At 39.8% G+C, this 23,446-nt stretch overlaps 1 long non-coding RNA gene across 1 annotated transcript; it reads left to right on the top strand.

The window, feature by feature from the left end:
- The first annotated feature begins 3,526 nt into the window (after positions 1-3,526).
- On the top strand, positions 3,527-21,460 carry LOC147757663 (uncharacterized). The gene is made up of 3 exons (XR_015321581.1): positions 3,527-3,877; positions 4,184-4,257; positions 21,163-21,460. It is a non-coding gene; the product is annotated as an uncharacterized LOC147757663 (long non-coding RNA).
- The last annotated feature ends 1,986 nt before the right edge of the window (positions 21,461-23,446 follow it).

Below are 23,446 nucleotides of genomic sequence, written 5' to 3' on the forward strand. Positions count from 1 at the left end.
TATATATTATATAAAAATAAACCGAGCCTATGCACTCGGTTTATTGAATTGGTAGGCAGCCAGCCACGTTTCTGTTACCCCATTTCTCAAGATGAACGATAGGTAGCAAACTGATCTTAGGCTATATCCATGTTATTAATACTATACAGTTATGAATTGAAATTTCATCGCACACTGCGAGCTTGACACGAGAAATTGATGCACGTAAACTCTGGATGATGGGTTGCTGAAGTTCAGAGTTCCTTTGCTTGGCCTTCTCGCCAAATCTTAAGGGTTACTTATGATTCAGAACGAAAGGAGACGGACAAATCATCATTGGCCAATGGAACAATCATCATATTGGAGATTAACTTAAGCTAAAAACGTATATTAGCTTGTCAAACGTAATACTATTAATTATTAAGTCTTAATGTTTCTTTGTTTAACTATAGCTCCTGTGTCAAAATAGGTTGCTCACCAAGGATCTATATTCATATTCCCTTATAACATAATCAGCCCTGACGCTGCGCTTTCTTGCACAGCAAAGTCCTCGGACAAATGCGTCCTGCATATAGCGTACGTAGAAAGCGTACCTTTGTCGCTTGCCGGCTCGACTGACTTTAATCATTCCACTTCGTAGCTATTTAAAGAAAACTGAAACATAAATCATTGGATTGCGAATGCGGTTCCCTCCGAGGCGGTGCCTGCTTACAGCTATAGTGAATTATTCATAGGGGAAAACAGAGCGTAGTCCGATCCGCTCAATGTGGATTGCCTATTCTAGTTCTACCTGTCACTAATACCCTACAAAGGGGCAATGCTTGCTTTTTAATACAGGTAAAACGTAAATTCTCCAAGCATCCTTCATATTTATTTAATACCATAATCATTTTTATTTGACCATGCGCGATACCCAGTCCGGTGCGTCAGACAGATACGTTACCAAGTTAGTTACGTTTCCAAAAACATATTCCAACTTACGATGTTCCCGCCTCTAATCGATGCAGTGCACAACGAATGGTTTCAGTCACAAACCACGGGGCGCTGTATTTATTTAGTGTCAAACGATGTCGTAAAAAAGATGCTGTTTTGACTTTATGCCCAGATTAAGTTTATATTAATCTGTATTCGAGGTACCATTCTATTTCTGGAACTAGGCATATAATAGCTTCCGAAGGCGCACCTTGATGTGAACGATCTACTTCAGTCCGTGTCAGCGAGTAAAAGCTTGCCGAAAGCCGAATGATTAAAATGCACAAATATAGCAAGGAAGTTTTTCCGCAAATAAGATTCTTAGATATTGAATTCAGAGTTTCGAACTCTTTAAAGCACCACAGCGTTGCAGGTAAAATAGCAGACTGTTTTTCTAATGATATGATAACTACATATTAAAATAGAGAAATCACGATTCAGCTTGGATGGAAATCTCGATTACGTGCCAGCGTTCGCAGTTTAGAGGTTGAAAACTTCATAACAGCGTGAGGATATTGCTTTTGTAAATCAGTGAGCCGCTTAGATGGTCCACACAAATCAAATTCCGATTCACAGGACTCTGGGTTCCACCCAGGTTTTTTAAGGCTTATTTCCCAGTCACGAAAATGCTACCTGTTTAAACATTCCGATTTTAAACGCAGTGCCGTTTGTTTACTTAACTAGTTTTTCCAGAATCCTCTTAATATGGGCCCTAACAGAGGGATATCAATAGGGGCCTTCCAGACTTGCGTGTGGCCCATTGGGTGGCCTATATATCCCCAATGTCATTAAATCATTGTGCCACCTAATCAGTACTAACTTTCGTTTAATCCCGCGCCATTGCGGACGAAAGCGACGGATGATCGTATCTCTATAAGCACGGAGCTTAAAGAAAATATTTAGCTAAACTAGCAAATCAACTCTGTTAAATGAAAATTCGGAACCATTAAGTAGCCGACTTAAAGTTTTGATATCGCTTATTACGCTTATTATCGTTTGACGTATTACTGAGCCGATATTGCGCGTTTCAGCAGATGGTCCGGTATATTATGACCCCACGAAGCGGCAGATTCTGTAGGGACGCGAACAAAAATCTCAATCTTTTCTCTATATAAGAAGCACTTCTAAGGGTGAGACAGGGCATCTCTCCTGCGTACCTGGTTCTGCACGCACTTCAGTTAGTCACTTAGGAAAAATCAGAAACTGTCGCATGAATATTTGCCTATGACACAATTGCATTAAAATTCCATGCATTTCAGATTATATGTGGGAAAAGAATATATATATATATATATATATATATATTCCCTTAATATCACTAGAATGAGGGGCTTTTCAGTGTTCACTTTTCGAATATCACCAATAGTGCAGCGGGCTCATAATCTTCTTGGAACTCTAGCTTTCGAAATTATTCTATAGCAAGCGCTAACACAAAACGTTTGCACTAGAGAAAATCTAGCTACATATTTCATATAATAAAGTCATAATTTGAACTATTTTATGTCATTAATATGATAAAGTTAACTAGATAGAAAAAAAAAAATGCACTTCGACGATGTTTGGTCGAATGTTAAACTGCATCGCAACTGTGCCTCTGTACCCACGTGTAGAAACACAACTCATTTATCAGATAGCGTCTTTGAAATAGTAATAAGGAATCATAGATCTATATCCACTGCGAGAATGAAATGCTAGATTTTACTGTGAGCTAGCACAACTAGAACCTAGTACTTGACGTCTGCGATGTCATAGCCACTAGGCTGGACTAAAGATTCAGCCAGAAGCTATCGAAATCATTTCGGCATGCACAAGCGGCGACACTTTCGATCCTATTAACACGCTCCGCTCAGCCCAGCCATGTAGAAATTGGCTTTATCGACCAGGTCGATTTTGCCAATAGCTAAAAAATATATAGTCCAATAGCCGCCGTCTAACTGTTTATTTCCCATGAAGCGTTTTCGTGGTACGTGAAGCTTTCCTGTACGTACTCGTTCACGGAAATCTGATTTTGGCAAAAGCAAGACGCACGCGAGAAGCAAACGCGTTGCATTAAACGTTTAGGAGTTGTTGGGGGAGGAGCGCCGATGGAAGCAGAAGCAAAACAAGAGAAACTAAGGACTAAAACTTACTTAGCAGATCGAAGAAACTGAGCCGCGGCAAGTATAGACTTGCAAACGGAAAATGTTGCCCGAGCACAGAGAGGCACATCGCTCGCGCTGGCCGCGGGTTGTTGGGCACGAACGGGAGCGTTTCAGTAGTAATGCTAGCCTAAACATGCACGCTGGGCCGTCATCGATGACGCTAGCGTGTCGGTAACGCTTGTTGCTGGTAACGGGTAGTAATTGGCAGTCGGGATAGGTTTGTTGACGCTGCTGGAACCGTTTATTTAGGACGTCGCGACTTATGCAAAGCACGTTTTTGCGGCTGCGATCACAGGCGACCGTCGCTGTCCGTCAATATTGTTTCAGTCTTGATGGTATTACCATTTCGTTGCCTATAGCTTCTGCCTTTACGTTTGACCTTATTGCGATGTTGCTCAATCTTGCTGCATTTGCTGACAGTCACCTAACTGGCGTTGACCGCTATCGCGGTGGAAGCTTCATGTTGACGGGAGATAAAGGGGACTGTCGTTGCGTATCTATGAAGAAGCGGTAAAGGGAGCGACAGAATACTGCCGCTTATTTGCGGAATCCCGCTAGATGCGGTTCGTTTAATTGCGTTTGAACAAGACTGTGCAACGCGGACTGTAGCCACTTATAGAGAAAAAACATTGAATTACGGGTGGATAATTCAGCAGAAGCGGTCCACCCCGGCTGTAGTAATCGGTTAGCAGCTGAAAACGGGGGCTAGCTATTCGTAGACAACAACTGTGCCTACTATACAAAGGACGAACGAGGTTTGTAGGGAGTTGACATATATGGTGCAGGTAAGGCAGGACACCGTTCGATTAACTACTGAACACAGATTATGTTTACAATGAATTTTGTCTAGTACGCGATGCAGTTTGTGAAGAAAAATTCACCGAACGCTGTCCACACTCTTTGAGCTACGGGCATCCGTTAGCCAGCCCTGGTCGAAACGTCCCGACCGTACAAGTTAATCAAGAACTCAAATGGCAACGTATTATCAGAGGCGTATCTTTGTGCAGCGTTTATATGTATATAACATTCGCAGCGTCTCTGATCGTACGTACAATTAACGCAGTTGCACTGGTGGATTAATCTAATTTCAGAACTACAGTCTTCGAATACATAACATCGCTGAATCGTTTTCAAGACTGCTGATTTTCTCGCTTTACGCACATAAGTAAGTACATAGTGGTCATCGATCGATTTGTTCTTGTTAGTATTATATTATATTAGTATTATAAGATTACAGGGCGCAATGTTATAAGAGAGGTCGTTTAGTCGGCATATCTATTATAATTATAAATGTCTTATTCGGAAACTGTTTGTGACTCTCGCTGAGTGAACGCTGCATTTGGGGGCGAACAGATGCCTATAACGGTGAGGATTGGCTCTCGATTTTTTATCTATGTGTGTATACGTATAACTATATATCTTCATTCGGCCTTATTTCGAGGTGATTCTCTGCTATAAGGAGAATTTCAAAAAGATAAGGAGAAGTTATATTGGCCTCTCAACGCCCAATTTGACGCTGTTTAAAACAACGTGGAAGTAAGCTCGTGAGAAGTCTGCAATTGCTCTGTTGACTGGAATAACCTTTCCTCAGGTTATTACCTTTCCTCAGGTGATGAAGTAATTCGATAAAATACGCTAAAACGTTAGGCGACGTACCTTACTGCAATATAGTAATCTCTACGAGGGCTTTGATAAAAAGAGAAACATAGATATAGTTAGAAAAAGGCCTGCCTTGGTGTTCGTGATGTATTACCCTAACACCGTAGATGAATGAGCCCTTCTTCTATCAAATAACAAATAGATACATGAAACTTTAAACTCACAAAAGTAATTATCACGAATGAAAGGTACCGCGGGAGCGATTGCAGTTCAAAGCCAATGGTTAGGTAAAGATTGTGGACATAGATTTATCAGCAGGCCAGCCTATAAGCTAGTCATTAAAAAAAACTAGCAGTGCACACTCGTTTGCTTTCCGTTCAAAATCACCCTAGCTATGACAGAACACACAAATAGAGTTTAAGTCGAACATACAAACCAAGACGCGACGCTTCAAATCATCGATGGCATAGGTAAAGACGAGCAAAATGTACAACGGCCGTTATTTACTTGAAACGACTCCGTGTTATCGTATTGTCGACATGCTTTTATTAGTGCTTCTTATTTAGTGCTTTGCAAGATAATCGTTGAGCGTACAGGTGAGCTCAAATGTTGTAGTGTCGACCGGTTATGTTTAGCACGGGCTTGGCCAAACGTACTCGGATGAGGTAAAAAAGCATCGTCTGAGCCTTTACGACCAGTCGTCGGAACTAGCTAAGCACCATTATGAGTCATAATGAAAACGTCCTCGGAACTTCCCAGACCCTCACGTAAAACATCGACGAAACAGCTCGTCTCGACCTTTAGAGAAGTTTATTAATTTATAGAGAACGTCTATTAATTAAGTGTGTGTATATGCACATCGAAAATATGATATAGTGCTCCAGACCTCTCAGTAACATTAGTTAATTACCCAGTAATTCATTAACTGCAATTAACGTTCGAGTCGAACCAGGGGCATCCACTTGGCATCGAAATCAATCGAACTCGTCAACACAATTCGCCCTTCATGTAGCTATTTGCCATGCATAGAAGGATACTTGGTATCATCATCGTATTGCTCAGACTCACTTCTCCTAACAAACAGATCCCCAAAAAACGTCGCGTCTATCTGCAGTACCCAAATATTTTTTTTTCAGTATGGTAAAGTGCATTGTGCAAAGGCACTGTGACCGGAAGAACTGATCGTTTGCTACTTGAGCCTTTTCTAAGCTGTAGATGGGAACAATTGCGTACAATAGTGATTTTTCATTCCGCACATTGAGAGTCAGCATCGGCGTTTCTGCCCTGTTTGATTGGCCATAGTGCTGCACGTTTCATCTATTATATAACGGTGAATGTCTTAATCAAGATGATTTTCGACAAGTAACAGCATATAAATAATAAATAAGTATATTCGTATCTGAATAATACTTGTACCAGTCATAGCAAAACGGTCAATTTCCTGGTTCTGTCTAAGCAGTACTAACCGTCATAAACGTGTTACCATCGTCAATGTTCATTTCTAACCAGCATTCGCCCGCTCAAGGTAGCGGTAGTCACCGTTTTACCCGAGGGCATCTCCCCATCTGTTCTTTCTCTGCTTCTTACTTTTGTCTTGAAATATTCATCTCCATACACCCCCCTCCCCGCTTCTCTTTCGCCTTTTTCCTTTCCACTCTCGTCCGCATCTGCACCTGTTGTCATTGACAGTTATTTAGTTATAGCATCACACAGCTTCCAACAGAACTTGAAAATACAACTTACGTTGGAGAAATGAAGCGACACAACGACAGACTTTGGGCCTGGCTTTTCTCCGCAAGTATGTAGAACTTCAGGCAAAATAACAAATATTAAAAGTGCGTGGCACTAAAGAGTTATCAATTAATTATGACCCAGAAAACTTATAAGGGATAGCAGTAAAACTGAGTCACAGACATGCTCCATCGCCTGCGTTCATCGATAATGAAATTATGATAGACACCAGATGTTAATATGTATTGTGCTGCCTATTTCGCATCGTCAATTTCAATTTTAGAATATTTACACGGATAATTGCTTTAAGTTCAATTATTTTGACTTCCTCACCCTGATAAGGCAGTGGCAGTAACGTATTCGTTAATTAATCCTCAGAACACACAAGGTGGGTTACGTCTGAAAGCAAACGTAAATATACTTTGTTTTGTGCTGGAAGAGGCCAGCCGTTTGAAGCAATGCGTAACTGTCGTATTGGACGCAAGAGCTCGAAACATTTGTTTTACCTTGTTGTAGCCTCAGGTCACTTCGTGCTGATGAAGGCCGGCCGTCTGCTGCACTGCGGTCCTACCGCAATTTTGGACTTAAAGGCGTATATGTTATATTTTTTTTAGCAAACTTTATTTGGGCCTGTCTCTGCATAAGTGGCCACCAATAGTCCGTTATTTCTGACTTGATAAGGGTCCCCCAAAGATAAAATTTCCCTATATGCATGGTAGGTTCTTTTAAAAACAATTGTCAGGACAGGTAATGAACCAACATCTTTTTCTAGAAATCCAAAAAAAAAAAGAATCCGAACAGCTTTCATTGTGCGTCAAAGAACTATTTCGATCGATAATACAATGTACCCTATCTTCTACTTTGCGGTTCCTAATTATTATGTTTGTCAGTGCGTGCAGCAGACTTTCTAAATAAGGTTCATTAGAATGTATCTTCACTGGAAGGTTAGAGGGACAGGAGATGACCACAACTACTATCCTTTTGAATTGCATTCTGTGGTGGCACTTTTTGCTTTTTGGTTAGGCAGTCAGCTGAACTGGCCTCTGCGACTTATCGTCGGTCCGGCAACTTTGGAACAGGCAGGCTGCCGCCTCCACCTGCGCGCTGGTACCCTCGCCTGGACTCGCAGTCAATAGACTGCTACATATACGTGCAGGGCCACTTCTCGTTAATACGGTGGCTACAGAGCTGAATATGTCTGACCCGTTTGGGTACGAAAGAGCGCATGGCGTTCTTCTTTGTTAGAGAGAAAAAAACAGCAGGTAGGGATAGGAGAGTGGGTGACACGCTGGTCAAGCAAGTGAGAGATTCGCGAGAGTAGGCAAGAGATAAATGCAAACACTTCCAGGTCTGCTGCTGAAGATAAGCCACATAAACTGGTCACTGCTACTGGGTTGCTTCCCAGTGTTTTCAGATAATGTATCACGAGTCCACGTGCATACCTGTCCAATGGATGAAAGCCAGCATTGCCCTGACACCGTCAAAGATCTGAAACCAGGCGGAAGACTCGGACTTGTAACGGGTCATGGTATACTAGGTCGATTGGATGGACACTGTCATATCCAGTTAGTGTTCGTAAAAGCATTTCTGGAAGTTGCACTTAAGCAATGAGGTGTAAACAGTTTCGGATGGGAATGGGGCAGAGAGGCGCATGACTGCTCTTTTTTTAGGGACAGGAGGGCAAATACTCCTGTGTTAAGTTATTAAAATCAACATGAATGTGATGCCATAATGTAACGAACGCGTATCAGTCTATGACATAATGCGATGAAATATTATGCACTAATTGGGCCACTTATCTTTGCTGAGTTGGATTTGTATTACTTAAGGCTACATAGGAACGCCATGAAATTATAGTTAAATTGCTCCTCTTTTACAGCTAGCGGATACTGAAAGAAAAGTCGTTGATCTTCAGCCTTGTTCGCGCAGTTAGGAAACCTTTGAGCTGGCATACAAGTAGACGCATTGTGCAGCCGACCTAAAGCTTTAACAATGTGCTGTAACGCTGGCAGGAACTGAGATGCCCTTAGCCTCCAAACTCTAGAAGAAAAAAAGAGTGCTTTAGCTCTGGAAGAAAGAGCAACAAGCATACATAATTAGACCGCTAGAGGCGCTAAGCTATACCGCAACGCTACCGCAAGCTAAGTCGTCTTTCCTAAATTCAATTTACGGAAGAATATGCGATATATACTGAAAGCTATGTGAACAATTAATCTACTATCTGGGGGTCGTGCTCAATTTTGTCGTAATATTGTAACATGTGACGTGGCTCCAGTCGAAGCGCTTTTTCGACCGTTTTTATCTGACGGCTTCATTCCTTACTCGACGGATCCTACCCTTCACCTTCGTTTCACGTTAATAAAACAGCAGGTCGTAGTTTTGACATAATAGTATGTCTGTGAAGCCGTGCAGCACCCGTGACAGTTCGATCCAGCCAGCTGCTTTACTTAAATGCTTCATGTCCAGGCTCATGACTGATACCCGTAAACCTTAAACGCCTTATTGCCATTAATTCTATTCACTATATACATTTCCTAGCCTACTTTTGTCCTATGTACTACGTAGCTCCATGGGCAACTCAACGCGTGTTAATTCAAGGAAGCTTCGTCTAACATATCAGTCTTTTCCTTGCAAAACCCAAACTAACCAACATGACTCTCGTACAGATAGCGATTATCTTTATTTTGCGAGCAGCAGCAGTGGGTATCTCGCTAGTCCACATAACTGTAAATACGAAGATAAATACGCTTTGGCCGAAAGGTTCGTCTTTCATGAGCAAGTTTGGAACTATCACTTAGAGAGAATGCCTGGCAAAATTGGCCGAAGCGAAACTGGCGTAAGGCAATTATTTTTCAGCTAGACTGAGGGATGTTGACTGCTGTCGCCATTACCATCAACGGTAGAGAGGGTGCTTGCGTGAAGCTTGGCGCTATTCTGACGGGGCCATCGTAGGAAGTGATGCGTGGATCGGGAAAGTCATGACGCCCAGCTGCAGCAGAGATGAAAAGAAAGAAAAGGGAATAGAGCAGATGAAAAGCTTGCTCAGGCGGACAAAGTCAGTAACGAGCCATCGCCTATTGTATCGCAACTGCTGACTTAGTTGCATTTGTGCAGGTGCTTCTCGAAGCACTGTGATGAGGTACTGGCGAGTCCAGTTCTGCGTGCGTCGCTTGTTCTCAATGAGTGTTTCTAATCGCTACGGAGAACTTCCAGGTGTCGGACATTTCGGTGCGCAAATAGAAACCTGCACAATAACAACAGCAGAAGGGGGATGACGTTGGGTTTGCGATGTTGAGGATGAGCTCAGACAGCAAATAGCTGTGTTTCCTTTTTGTCTAAGTGTTTAGTACTTCTGCATTTCCTGCTAGGCTCGACAGAACCCGACTACCCTAAATCGTTTTTGTTACTGCGGTCGTGTTATTGCCCCGATGCTCGCCGATTACGTCTTTCACAGACCCGTTTTTCGCCATTATCGCGGGCTATCTGCCACCGTTGCCTTCATTTCATCGTTCTATTGCTCTCAGTTTGTTCCTTGCGCTCAAAGAAGAGTATCATTCACTAAACACGGCAGACGACGAAGAGTGGCCAGAAGGGGATGGGAGCGGTTTTTGAGGAAAGCAGGGTCCGCATAATGCGTTACGACGACTGTAGTGGTGCTGGCCGCTGGAGTTCACGAATGCAGTGGATGCATCGCGTTAAAAGCATGAGGTGAAAGTAAGAAAAGCTCATTGAAACGAGAACCCCGTTCACTGTTCGGGCCCTCTGCCTGAGAAAAAAGACGCCGTACAGCTGTTGTTACTGCATGCGGAACCTGCATGCGGCTGGTAGCTGTCCATATGAAATTTTTCTCGCTTCAGAGCATACATCTAACAGTCTTATTAATAGTTAGTAACGCCAGCGATCAGATGTAAAGGGGAAGAGTGAGAGGTACGCAACAAAATAATAATAATCAAAATAAAGAAAAGAGCACTGTAAACTGTATGATAGACAAATTGGGTTTTTATCAGTTTTATCAATTGGGTTTTACAGCGCATTATCAAGATTTTTGGTATCTGTCTATAAATCATGGTATAAACCGATTCGGTGATCTGAACGGCCGGACCTTTGATTGAAAGTACTAACAGCGACACGTACTATACTACTTACGTGAACAGAAAAGTTATTGCGCTATAAGTACACACAGTTAAATATACGTAATGGCTTTTACCCTATATAATTGTGGCAAGCAGCGTGCTATCATTACCACATGTGGGTGCTGAAAATGACAATGCTAGTCGATAATCTTCTCTTCTGAATAGACAAAATTGAGATGGTTGGATTTATCAGAGAAAGAAATCCCTGTCTCCGATGTAAAAGCCAATCAGTCATGTAAGATGGTTGCAGCACACAAGGTAAAACCAAATACCTGTTTCTACGATTTTATCTAAATTACCGCATGCATATACTATATATCTATGATTTGATCTCTTGAGCGCACCGTTTTTTTTCGTTGCACGCCTAAATCTATTGTAATAGTGGCGCCTCAATTCAGCTCTTCCGCTACGAGATAAAATTACACATCATTGTAATTTTTACTATCTTCACGTTAAAAACGGCGACTTGTTAAATCTACCTGGTTTGATTTGAAGAAGATTTTCGCCTTATGATTTTCTGAGGTCTCCAGTCGTGCTGCAATACATGCGACGATAAAAAGCTGCCGATATTTTGATCCGTTATATGACACGGATTGGCACACAGACGTTTAATTATTTTTCCTTGGCAGGGTTCCTAGTGCGGCCATCGTGGATTTACCGCGATCGTGCACGAAGCTTTCCAGGGTAAAAATGTATCCGTTACACTTTTAGTCCTGTGGTTTTCACAATCGCTCATTAAATTTTTCCACCCATATCATATCGATTCATCATTATCAAGCCAAAATTATTGCGTTCCTTGACGTCAAGTTATAAACTCTAATCGTGACTTCCATCAACCATTCGTTGAATGCTACAAGCATTGAAGTGCTAAGCTCCAACTGTCCTGCCTTCATTGTGCTATATTACACACGTATGGATGAGGTCGCTGTAGATATCCCTCTGTATTTTAGATGTACCTACGGCGGATCTCGGAGTTACTGTTGCATACGGCAAATAGTCCAGCGTATGCTTTCAGTATCAATGATATTCATGTAAGTACTCGAAATACATATGATCTGTGTTTTGGATTTAATTAGCGTTTTCGGGTATAAAAGATCACATACCACGAGTACAATACTTCTTTTCGGCCTTTCCGACTTCGGACGCGTTTTTTTCATTACATAGTAAGCAACCTAGAGTTAAGAAGAAGGTGTCCGAAATATTTGAACGCCCTGGTAGAAACGAAGACCGAATATTTGTGCGTGTTTTGTTTTTTTTTATTACGTTACGCTAAGCTAGCCAATTTACCTTGCGATACACGGGCTAAATGTCAAATGTCTTCCCAGATAATCGTTTGCATAGCTTGATCTTGTTGATGTCACTTCAAATTACGGCTCTGCGTAATTCAGTACCGGTGCTCCATGGATGCGACTTTTCAGGTTTTCCGCTTTAATTTATAGGCTTTGTACTCCACATAGCTTTGTAGGAATGTATCAAGAAGCGTCAACTTACAAGATCGGAGCGGTGCTTCGATATCAGCATTGCAAATCGAGGTTTTCCATGTCCATAGCTGGTATTAAAACACGGTTTCAAGAAGACTGATTAAATCGCACGTGCTGCGACGAGTTGCTCCATCTCACTGAAAGCAAAGATCATTTGTATCCAAGCTGCTCATTTTGGTCTACAAAAAGGTTTATAATATGCCACTAGAAAGCCTGCCATTTATTTGTTTGCAAACCCGTCTAGCGTACCACATATTACATTGAGCAATGCGTGTATGTTTTAGATTTCGGGAAGGGTGTCGACGAAATATCGTATAGCAAATGTCAAATACCTTAGTCTTTCTCTGTAAAGATATGTTCTAAATGGATTTTATTATTTTTTTTATAGATTTATAATGGATATTATAAACAAGGTCTTCAGTGCGATTGTTAAGTGCCAGACTCTCTTGTACTGGCCTTCGTATAACAGAAAGTCATTCTTATTCTCTAAATTTAGACCAAAAAACGTCTTACTATGATGGCTGGTGCCTCGATACGAAGTGCCAGAGCTAAACAATTTACAAGCGATAATATTGTTCGTCAGGACAAGCGCCTAATGAAAGAGTCACGAAAGGTAAAACGTTTAATGAAGAACACGGACACTGCTGACTCATGCAAGGAAGGAATCAGCTAATCGCTCACATCCCGCTGAAGGGAACGGGAATAATATGATGTTGTTGTTTGTAAGACTTTACCTAAAAATAGAGCGAAGGTAGCAGTGTTCGCCGAAAATGAACTGAAGTGCCGTAATTTCCGCTCTCTGAGCGGACCAAGGGAGGAGGACCAAGAGAGCCACGTTATCGAAATTGCGAAGTATTCTGTCAGATGTAAACTTCAAAACCAGAAAGGTAAAAGAGCAAGCAGGAGAAGTTCTCCCAGCTCTGTACCAACGGCAACTGGCCAATAATACCCAATTGGTTGAAATGACCAAAGTGGCTTTTGTAAACGAATCTATTCTACTTCACAGGAGACAAAAAAAATGACGCGAAAGAGCGGTGCTGTACGATCTACAACACCGACTTTTTTGCCAGACCCAGTTCGTGCACTGATGTCCTTAAGTGAAGATAACAACATTGCAACAATATTGAAAATTGTGCTTCCCCTACGGTTTTTTATTTGAATACACCTGCGAATATTTTAGACATTTGTAAGAGAACCAACGGAAGACCTGGTCAGCACTGCGTTGCGTTGCCCTTAAATTCGATAGCGTCTTTATCTGGCGAGGGTTCATTGGGAGTATTTGCTCTTATATTGTTTAAACCAATAAATAATGAAAATATGTTTTACTGTGAAAAAACAATGCAGAACTAGAATACATAGATAACTAAATGAGTTAGAGATATACCAATAGTAATATTCTAAGCATTTCCCTTTATACGAGGTTCTAAAAACGAACGTACGTTTGCAACGAGAATTCCGAGATTATGCAGTCGAAGAACGATAGAAAGAATAACTTGCATTCGTTTAACTTCAAGAACCGTTCCTAAAAAGTGTCAGCTTGAAGTACTAAATGGGTGACGCGATTTTCGCTGCTGAAACCGCTGGTCACAATTGTAACCTTAATATGGGGTAATAACAAAGCTGCTTTCAAGATCCTCTGTGGCTAACAATTTCTGATTTTTCTTAACAAATCCTGTCTTCTTGACTCCCGCTTCTCTAAAATTTAAAACATCTATTTACTTCAGCCACTAGTTGTTGATTTTCTCGTGTCAACATTACTCGTTCCGTGTTGAAGGATAAGAAGCAAACCTCTGTATTGAAAGGCATATTATATAACAAATGTTAGTTAATCACAGGCATTAATAAAAATCGATTTTTACGGTCTGAATCGAAATTGCCACAGTGATATAAATTAAATTCGTAGAAACGACACGACGATCGATTGTCACCTAAATGCCGCCTCGGTGCATCACCTAAATACAATTGTACTGGACGGCATCCTCTATAGATATGAGAGTTGCTTAGCGTACATACGTTAAAGGATGCCATTGATAATTGTTACCGATTAGAAAAGGTCTGCGGATCGAAACAGGTGCGTCAGGTCAAACAATATGTTTGACCTGACAATGAAACCCTGGTAAGTTCCTCGCACAGGGTTCCAGAATGTGAAAATACTGCGCAATGCGTAATCGTTTCGAATCGCTCAAGCTGACGACAACTGAAATATTAACGGTTACACAAGAAAATAAGAGGAGTAAAAAGGTGCTACTTTCTAATTTAATAACGCATTCATCTGAATCAGGCAGTAAAGTATGGCGATTAGGACAAATACAAAGGTGCTTGCCAGGACCTATAGTAACTGAAATGCGAATTGCTTGGGGAAAAAGTATTGGTTACTTGCATCATTTCATTTTAATATCCAGATTAATACTCATAATTTGAGGTATTTAATATGCATCTAATCTCTGTCAATATATCCGTAAAAACCATATTTCAGTGCCTCGCACCAGTTAGATTGGGATCCCGATTCTAGGAACGTTCGCGCCGCTGATGTTATAATAGATAAAGGTATTGTAGTAAAAGCAATTGAACCCCAGCATACGGGGACATTGGAGAGCGTAGGATGCCAATTACCGATTACTCATGACGTAGATGACAAGATCCCGCCAAGGACGAGACGCGAGTATTAGCAGTCCTGCCAAAATGAGCCGGTCGATAATTGAGTCCTAGATATTCGTATGGCTCTAAAAGCAAGGCGGTCTTCCACGAAATGTCAAGGAACTACAATACATACATTTAATGTGAATACATAACCAAGATACTCTGCAGAAAAAATGGAAAGCAACTCAGGGGGTTCTCATTCTGAAAATGGCAGCCATGCCTCAGACGTAACGTAAGCTGCAATGTAAAGTATCTTATACGTGACTAATTTAGTCAAGTCCTTTTCAAACTTCACATAGTCCTGTAGAACAACAAGGTTCAATGGTGCATATTTAACCTGTTGATCTATCACCGGCTCATGCACCTAACCAGAAGCTCGATCCCATCTGAAAAGATATCGAGAGGAACATGATTACAAAGACGACTGAAAAAGCCAGCCAACCTGTTTGTCTGAAGCACGCGAAGTAACCTTTGCATTTTACCCGACCTATAAACCAGGCGAATAAAAAAAACATCAGCTTATAAAATTGCTCCCAACAGAAAGCTTTACTTCTGTGAAGTTCTTCTATAAAGCAGCGATCTAGCTAGACGCTCGATCTCGTTCGACGTCTCGATCAGTAGAACTCTTTGGTGGTTTTTCACCACCACACGAATTCAAACATCGCCTTATTACTGTCCCTGAAGAATAGTCTTTTCATAGCCAAATTTTGTACCACGGTTTTCTGGCTTATCGACCCAATGCGTCGAACCCAGGAAACATCACTACTACACAGGTATTATGGCCTGTATCCTTTCCATTAGCAATCTTACATCTGTAATTATGAGAAATTTAATGACGCTTATGCTTATTTCTTCAATTACTAACTATATTGATCCACATGTACCATACCTGAATGGATCAAAAGGTCTTACGGCTCGGGCCTTGAAGACCGAAAGCGGGATCTCCTTTGCTGGTGCTCGGTGGCCTCTCTGTTCTTTGAAATAGCTCTTACATAACAAGAAGATGACAAGCTACATCAATCGCTTCATACCTTTTGTTCCAGGCAGATCCATGACTATATATACATACATACATTATCCATATGTAAGTAAACGTATACACAATACGAATTTATTTCTGTTTGTTCCTGTTCGACTACCTTCCTTTGAGGATTACGCCTAGAGAAACAGCATATCCACTCCTGCGACAGGCTTTTTTTTTTTCGACCTAGCTCTGTTTTGGCCTCGTGTCCTGGTGTTCGCTGAATTGTTGGATCTGGTTATGAAACTGGATTAGACAAAATGGCTCAAATTGTAAATAATTTAGATAATATTACCGTTAATTAGTACCACAGCCACAGTCGTTGCAGTACTTAGTTTGCACGCAGAAGTTTGCGTGCATGCTTCAACTTGGATATACATGCACATGCACATGCATATACGCAGACAGGATCCATTCTTTTGCATTAAATTATTTTATAACTGCTTACATTTTGATAAATCATTTTTCGTAGCGCTATTTATATATCTAAATTTTATCGAATTGCATATATCGATCAAGGAACAACTTTTCTATGATATACGAGTTTTTCGATAAAAGCTTCATAGGAATATTTGCCTTTTACTTTCATGTTATAGGTGATTCATTATAGACTATCGCTTGAGTTATTAATCTGTCGTTCATTACTAAAACGCGGTTCACCTCGAGCAGATAGTGGATGCCATACGTAGCCAGCAGTTGAGTCTTGGACCGATGTACGACTTCGTCGCTAATTGTCTTTTACCAGACACTGCCAAGCGGAAACGCATCAGTAAAATAGCAAAACTATTCGTACCGTTAACGGAGTGTGTTCCTTAAAATTTATTCAAAGGCGATTGTCTAATAAATTTATTTTAATCTACAAACTCTGCTAACCATTTTCAGTTTGCTGGTGTTGTTTTATATATGATCCGACATGTCGATCGCCTGCACAAAGTTGATTGTACAACAAACCGATGTCAGGGTTGGCATATACCGCTCGAATGATGCTGAACCGCTTTAAAAAGCTACTGGTGCTTATAAACATAACCGTGTTTATGTAGAAAATAAATAAATTTTATAGAAATTAAATTTAAGAACTGCAGTGACAACAAAACAGTGCCTTCTCTCCAATTGCTTCCAGCTGCAACATTCAAAGATTTTTCAGCAATGCGCAGCGTCTAATGACATAGCAGTAAAAAAAAACATCGCACGATAATGATTAAAGATTTAAATTTAACCGTGCTATATAGATTTGTAAGATACAGTTTTATGTCTCCTGTTGTACGGCAGGTATAATTTGTTACATTACAGATCTTCACACTTTCACAAGAAACACTAAGGGTCTGAAAATAGCGTACATGGTGCTACGATTTTTTGTTAATAATAAAAAATGCTGTAGTTGTTTATTAGTTTAAACAAACCGATGAAATGAGAAAATCTGTCGTTTGCAGGCAGGTGGATAACAAAGAGTGAGTCGAAAGGCTTTAATATAATAAGATGAAGACCGTTGAAAACATTTCAGGAACTTAATTAACGGTAATTAGCGCTAAGTCGAGTCGCCGGTTCTGAGCACAATTCCAATAATACCACACGGACTAGAGTAGGTACAATAATTCACTGCTGGAGCTTAGTACGATGTTAGGACGCGGAAATCGATAACATTTTTTGTAGAGTGTTAGATCAGTGCTCATAAATTAAAGTCATGTTTGGCCTAATTTTTTAGGCCTAATCAGCTCGCACTCGATAACCGGGGATTATAGTGTATATATATAGACGTGAATTAGAACACTCAAGGAGGTGCCTATGTATAAGACGTACGATTATAGAAATTTCTCTATCAGTGAAAATGTTACTATAATACAAATTTTATCAAGTGTTTTCGTGAACTTATCTAGTAGTCTAACGCTTAAAGAAAGTTAGAAAAATTCTATTGTGCATATGTAGATGGCATATAAATTCAGGTTAGCTGAACAAAGAATAATATAAACAGGTGTTTAAATCTACCAAATGAGATGTATAGATATTTTAATGTTTTAATAACCCAAATTGAATTCACTGCATTGTTTTCTGTTTCAGATTTGAAATCCAATTTATGCAATCCTAGCCTGAAATGTAATAGGTTTATTTTTGAGGTTATTATAATGGGAGAATGTTACTGAGGTAGCACCTCACACTTCGTCAACATACGTCGTTGAGAATATAGCACGATTTACGATAACTTGCCAGACGTTTGCCATTCACTCCTGTTATTTCCTTTCTCTCGAATTTAACGACGGATTTCGCCACTAAATCGCGGTCCCACGAAAAGGACATATTCTGTACTCATATGGCACAATCCTTATCAGGGTCATGAGCTTGATGTATGAAAAAATCTTCTTATTCATTAGCAGTCAACTCGTACAGGCAGGTTTGTATTCTTGGAAGAAGATTACACCTAGTATTAGGTGCGCCTAGTATTAATAAACTTCTTAGCTATACGAGTCCTTATTTTTCAGTTACTTCACCCATGTCTACTACTACATATACATGAAATGGTTATGTTTGATGTATAATATGTGTGAGATTTGTACGGGAACGCGAAGCTTTTAGGCGCTCAGTGTCTGTGACGTAGGGCTTAAATTCAAGGGCATCAATAAACGCGCCTAATCTTTTAAGGGAAATGTCAAGCTAAACCAGACTCGTAACGAGATTGAGCAGACATTATCAGAAGCACTAATAGGAGAAACGTTGCTTTTCGGACGGATGGCAATTGGTTCTCTAAACTTAGGAGAATGTAAAAGCCAAATATCACTGTAGGTGCCTAAAACAAATCTAACGAACACGACATCAGGCAGCAGTAATTATTTATGTCGCTTTAGAGACATGGCCATTTTTAGTTTTGTTGATATATATATATGTATATAGGGCGCAGTAGTTGCACCCTATTAATGAATAATGAGTTATATAAAATGGAATAAAAAACTAATACTATACATATTCTGCAGCAATGCAATTGCTCTATCTGATCTAAACTCTCTACTGTAACGTTTTATAATAATGAATGATGGGATTACTTGCGTAGAAAAGTAAAAAATACCGAACAAGGCTTGAAGTTTTACGAAGTTGCCTACTTTCACGAAGCCAAATGGCATCAATAATACTCTTGAAGCTCATTTCTCATCCATAGAACATAAGGATTTTGATTTTTGTGTGGGACTCTGCTCTTAATTTTGAGACGACAATCTTTATCCTTCGTCTGAGACATCTGACGTGTTCTTTACTTTCATCCCAAAAATCAGCTGATCGAAAGTAAGAAGATCATGAAAGACAAGCCAACCGATATAGCTGAATCAGGGCCCATGTACATAGGAAAAACAAATGAACTATTTGTCTGGGATGGCGCAAACCAATGTATGTTCAGCATTCGGGGTTATAGCCATCAGTCTCTGTGTGTCGTTTGATATTAGGTTCGCAATCGTTGGTTTTTCTATGGTTTTTTTTCCTCAGCGGGCAGCACTGGACAGTATTCGGTATATTCGATATACACTGGGACAGTCTAGGCCTGTATCTCGGCAAAGCGGCAAAATGGAGCGAATCACAGAAACGGAAACAAATTTCATAATTTTCCTCTTTTTCATAAAAGCGTTTGAGTTCACTTTGGCTAATATCAGAAACACCTACACACTGTATTAAAATATAAACAAAATAACAATAGATCAGTTAGTTTTTTTTTTTCGTATCAAACCTCCTAAAAGACGTACATCGCATTTTAGGTTGGGTTTGGCAAATTTTGCCTTTACGCTATATTTGCGAGTATTATATTAGAATATGTATTAGGCCCTTTGGCCTGAAAATTCCTATTTTGCCTATGTTTGCTTTTTGTTTAGCCAAGCCTCGGAGTTTATATGGGAATCTTTTGTCAACATAATCGAAAACGCTTTAGAAAATATGTCTAGGTTAAAATATTACCGGAACTTTTTTGCATTCATTTTGCCTATGTTAATTTATTGTTTTCTGTTTGCCGACTTTACCTGATATATTTGGTCAAATTCTCGGAGGCAGTACAAAGATTTTGAACAAGATATTAGGAAATTAAGAAAAAATACTTAAATCTTCTTTACAGAAACACTATGCATTGGGCACATTCGAGCTCATATCGCCGTTCAGTAGTGGAAAAGCTGACTGTAAATACAAATCAAATATAATATTTATTAATTATATTAGACTGAAATTTATTATATTAGAAAGTGTTCAACTCGTCTAGATGAACGCCAAGGTGTTTTCTCTTCAAACGTAACTTTAAACGTTTTGATGCAAGACGCTTTGCTGCCTAGCATTATATGGAACCTCACTTAAGTTTACTTTTGGAATGAATAATTAGAAATTTAAATTTTTAATGAGTAGGCCATTTAGTGCGTGCTAATTAGACTGAAACGTTTAACGAAAATACGTACAACGGGGCCTATATGAAAATCCCACTTGAATGTTATTAGCAAGCTGCAATACACACAGATTTGCAAGCTAGATTGATTGGAAAGCCCACTTTTGCCTGGTACGTTAACTCTTCTCTTATAAGTTTTCATGGAGAAAATTTGGTACATTGAAGCACATCGAATTCGGTCAAATGGAAAGCGTGCTTTGTTCGCCTGCAGCACTACGCAGACGCAGCTTATTGTATCTCCTTGTCGTGACGCCTGTTTGTGGTTACATACGATTTGCGTTTCAATATAGTTACACAAGCAGCTATGCTAGCAGTCGATTGTATCAAGCTATTTAAAAATTTATCATAAAACTAACTTATGTGCTTCCCTCGCAAGGAATCATTTTGGCAAACATTTTATTTGTTTTATCTATTTGTTTTGATTATTCGTATAACTAGCACAATTTTATGCCGGAAATGTGTCACATAATTCAAAAGCAGGTTTTTTTGAAAAAACAGAATTTATTCGTTCAGCAGAGAAGTCTCAGGAGGTCGGCTGCTTCTTAGAAACCGGCTCCAGTAATATTAAGGTCACGACTATTATTTTAGTTTGCCTAATTCACCTTTCTAGAACACGTTTTGCTTGACATAATATTTCTGTTTCAACAGATCAGTTTCTAACGACATCTTGTAGGACTAAGAGAGATTTAAACAGTCTGATTAATTTTATTGCTACGCAGGCCATCAAGGCGGCGCTCTCTAAAGACGATGAATATCACCATAAACATGATTATTGATGATTTCTAATATTCAATCTTCTCGATAAATTAAACCCGGACGTTGCGTTGTCGTAGTATTTGTACTTTCATTTAGCTGCAATGTAGTCTGATCATGTATTGCTTAACGTTATGTTTGGCCGGTTGCAGTTTTCTAAAGATCCAAGGCGTATGGCTAGTTTAGAATGTCGCATGTATCGCTCGTCCTTTATTGCGCGTTTTGTCCCAAAATTGTGCGTTTTTGTCCCGCTCGAATCAATGTCCGTACAATTACAGAATTTGTAGATACTTACTGAAGCCCTTATGTACAGTTTCAGGAACGCAGGAAATCAGCTACCACAGGTAACTACGAGCCAACACATGACTTTCAGCCAAGGATAAGTTTAAGATTCAAGTTCTACTCATGGGTGACAGCTGCATATGCGGTTAGACGGAATCAAGCTTTTATTACGGGCCATTTACCTAGTAACGACACATAATCGCCAATGGATTAGATAAAAATTGAAAAATAGAAGAACATAAATAGAGAGTGGAGTTGTCATCCGGTTACGCAAAAAATTTTCTGCTTCTGCCCGTGTATATAAATAAAGTGTTGAGTGAATCGCTCATTTCTCCAGTCATCATAAACCAGTCTTATATTCAAAACAGATCCAACTTGAATCGATTTGGATTGGTAAAATTTAAATTGCGCTATCTAGCTTCGCTAGGAGACGCTCATCAGCGATATCGAGCAACCAACTAAAAACTTCTACTTATGGCCTATCGCTTATGCTTTTGTGCGTCCTGCGTAAAAAAACAGAACCCGCTATTAGGCAGGCGAGTGAGTCCCCTGCATGACTCGGGCTATATGTCGAAGATCTTATTACATTCGTTGGTTCCTGCTGGCGACCACTTAGCTTAAAATCTGTTCGCATAGCATAGCGCATTGTGAGAGACGTCTAATGCGGAGCTTTTGCCTGAATGGCCAAGCCTCGTGGTTCGTCTCGCCAAAAAGTCCTAAATAGTTACACAAATAAAGGCAAGGCTACCTTCCTAATCAGCCATAATAAGCAGGCATAAAGGATATCATCTAATTACGGATATATATGCATAGAGAGGCAAATGCTGGCCGTAGAGTCCTGTACATGAATACCAATTGTAACGATAAAGGAATAAGACTATTTTAAATCGACGCTTCTAACCATACTGCTGTTAAAAAAAAGAGCTACTGAAAATTTACGCTCAGTCGCGAGCGATTAGATCGCTATTAAGAATAGGTTCTTCGCGATGATCGCGTAAGAAAGATGGATCATCTTTGCTCAGTGAGGCCGTAGTATATAATAAGCCTTTTTGATTATTGTCGACCTAAGGTACAATGCTTAGACAACCTGTGGGACGACAGCAGAGTAATCCAGCAGGTGAATCACGGGTAAATTTTTTCAAAATTAAGTCTGTTACTTAAAAAACGAAAAGAGTCTGAGCGTATTTAATAGATGTTTTTATCGACAGCATTACAACAGTGTACTGAGATGGATTAATTTAAAGATATTTGCCAAAAACCCTTCATTTTCGGGAGGTTTTCGATATTTTCTTTCGATATATTCTTTTCTGTTACTGGCAACTTCTTGCGTTTACCATTAGTATTCGCATAATGAATATAGCATATCTGATTGCACTAAATTACGCAATGAAACCTTCGAAGATCATGTATAATTACTTATAAGCGGCTTTCATCAAACGTCTAAAACGCAGTTCTTTCGAAGGTATTAGCATATTCTATAGTTAAGCATCGTAAGTTCCGTATTATGTGACTCATTTCGATTTCATCGGACATCGTTTGCTTCACCCTGGACATGCACTGGTGGCAAATAACTATACCTCAGGTAAACCTTTTAATGATCTGATAAAATGAGAAAATGACGGTAACAGTAGTAATATGACACATCAGGTCAACTTAATATTAAATACTAATACATAGCCATGCGTTATATAAGCTTCGAGCCACACCGGACTACGCGATAGGATCTCAGATCTAATTCTGACGAGGATTTTTCAGACTTTAAAAATTAGGAATAATGTATAAAAATTTATCTGAAAGAGTAAAAATTCCTATGAACAACGGGCCAAGTAGGTAAATTACAGATGTAGTTGTATAAACACGGCTACTACAAGCGTTTTCTGTGGACATTTGTACCACTGTGGCATACCATTGAAAGTATCATTTAGCATTTCTAGGGTGCACTATACGATATTTACCTTTAAATACAAGCGAGCTTTTATTGTCTTGGATAGACTAACAATGAACGACCAATCGATATCGGGGTGACGACCTCGCTGACAGATTCCAGTAGGTGGGCTTGTTTTATTGATAATCAACTTAAAATGCAGATAATCTGAATATCGCTATATTCGAAAAATGCATTGATCTGGTGTGCTTTTCCTTTCAAAAAAAAAAAAACATGGCAAATCATACACTACCTTTGTTAGAGTACATTGCGAATTTTATTGCTATACTATTATAACTATAGATTGCGTATTTACTAACATCAAGCGAAATCAATACCACAACACAAAGCCAAATCAAAAAACCTTATCAAAGCATAAGGATACGTCATA

This window comes from Varroa destructor, unplaced genomic scaffold (genome assembly GCF_002443255.2).
Source record: "Varroa destructor unplaced genomic scaffold, Vdes_3.0 BEIS01000002.1, whole genome shotgun sequence".
NCBI lineage: Eukaryota > Metazoa > Arthropoda > Arachnida > Mesostigmata > Varroidae > Varroa > Varroa destructor.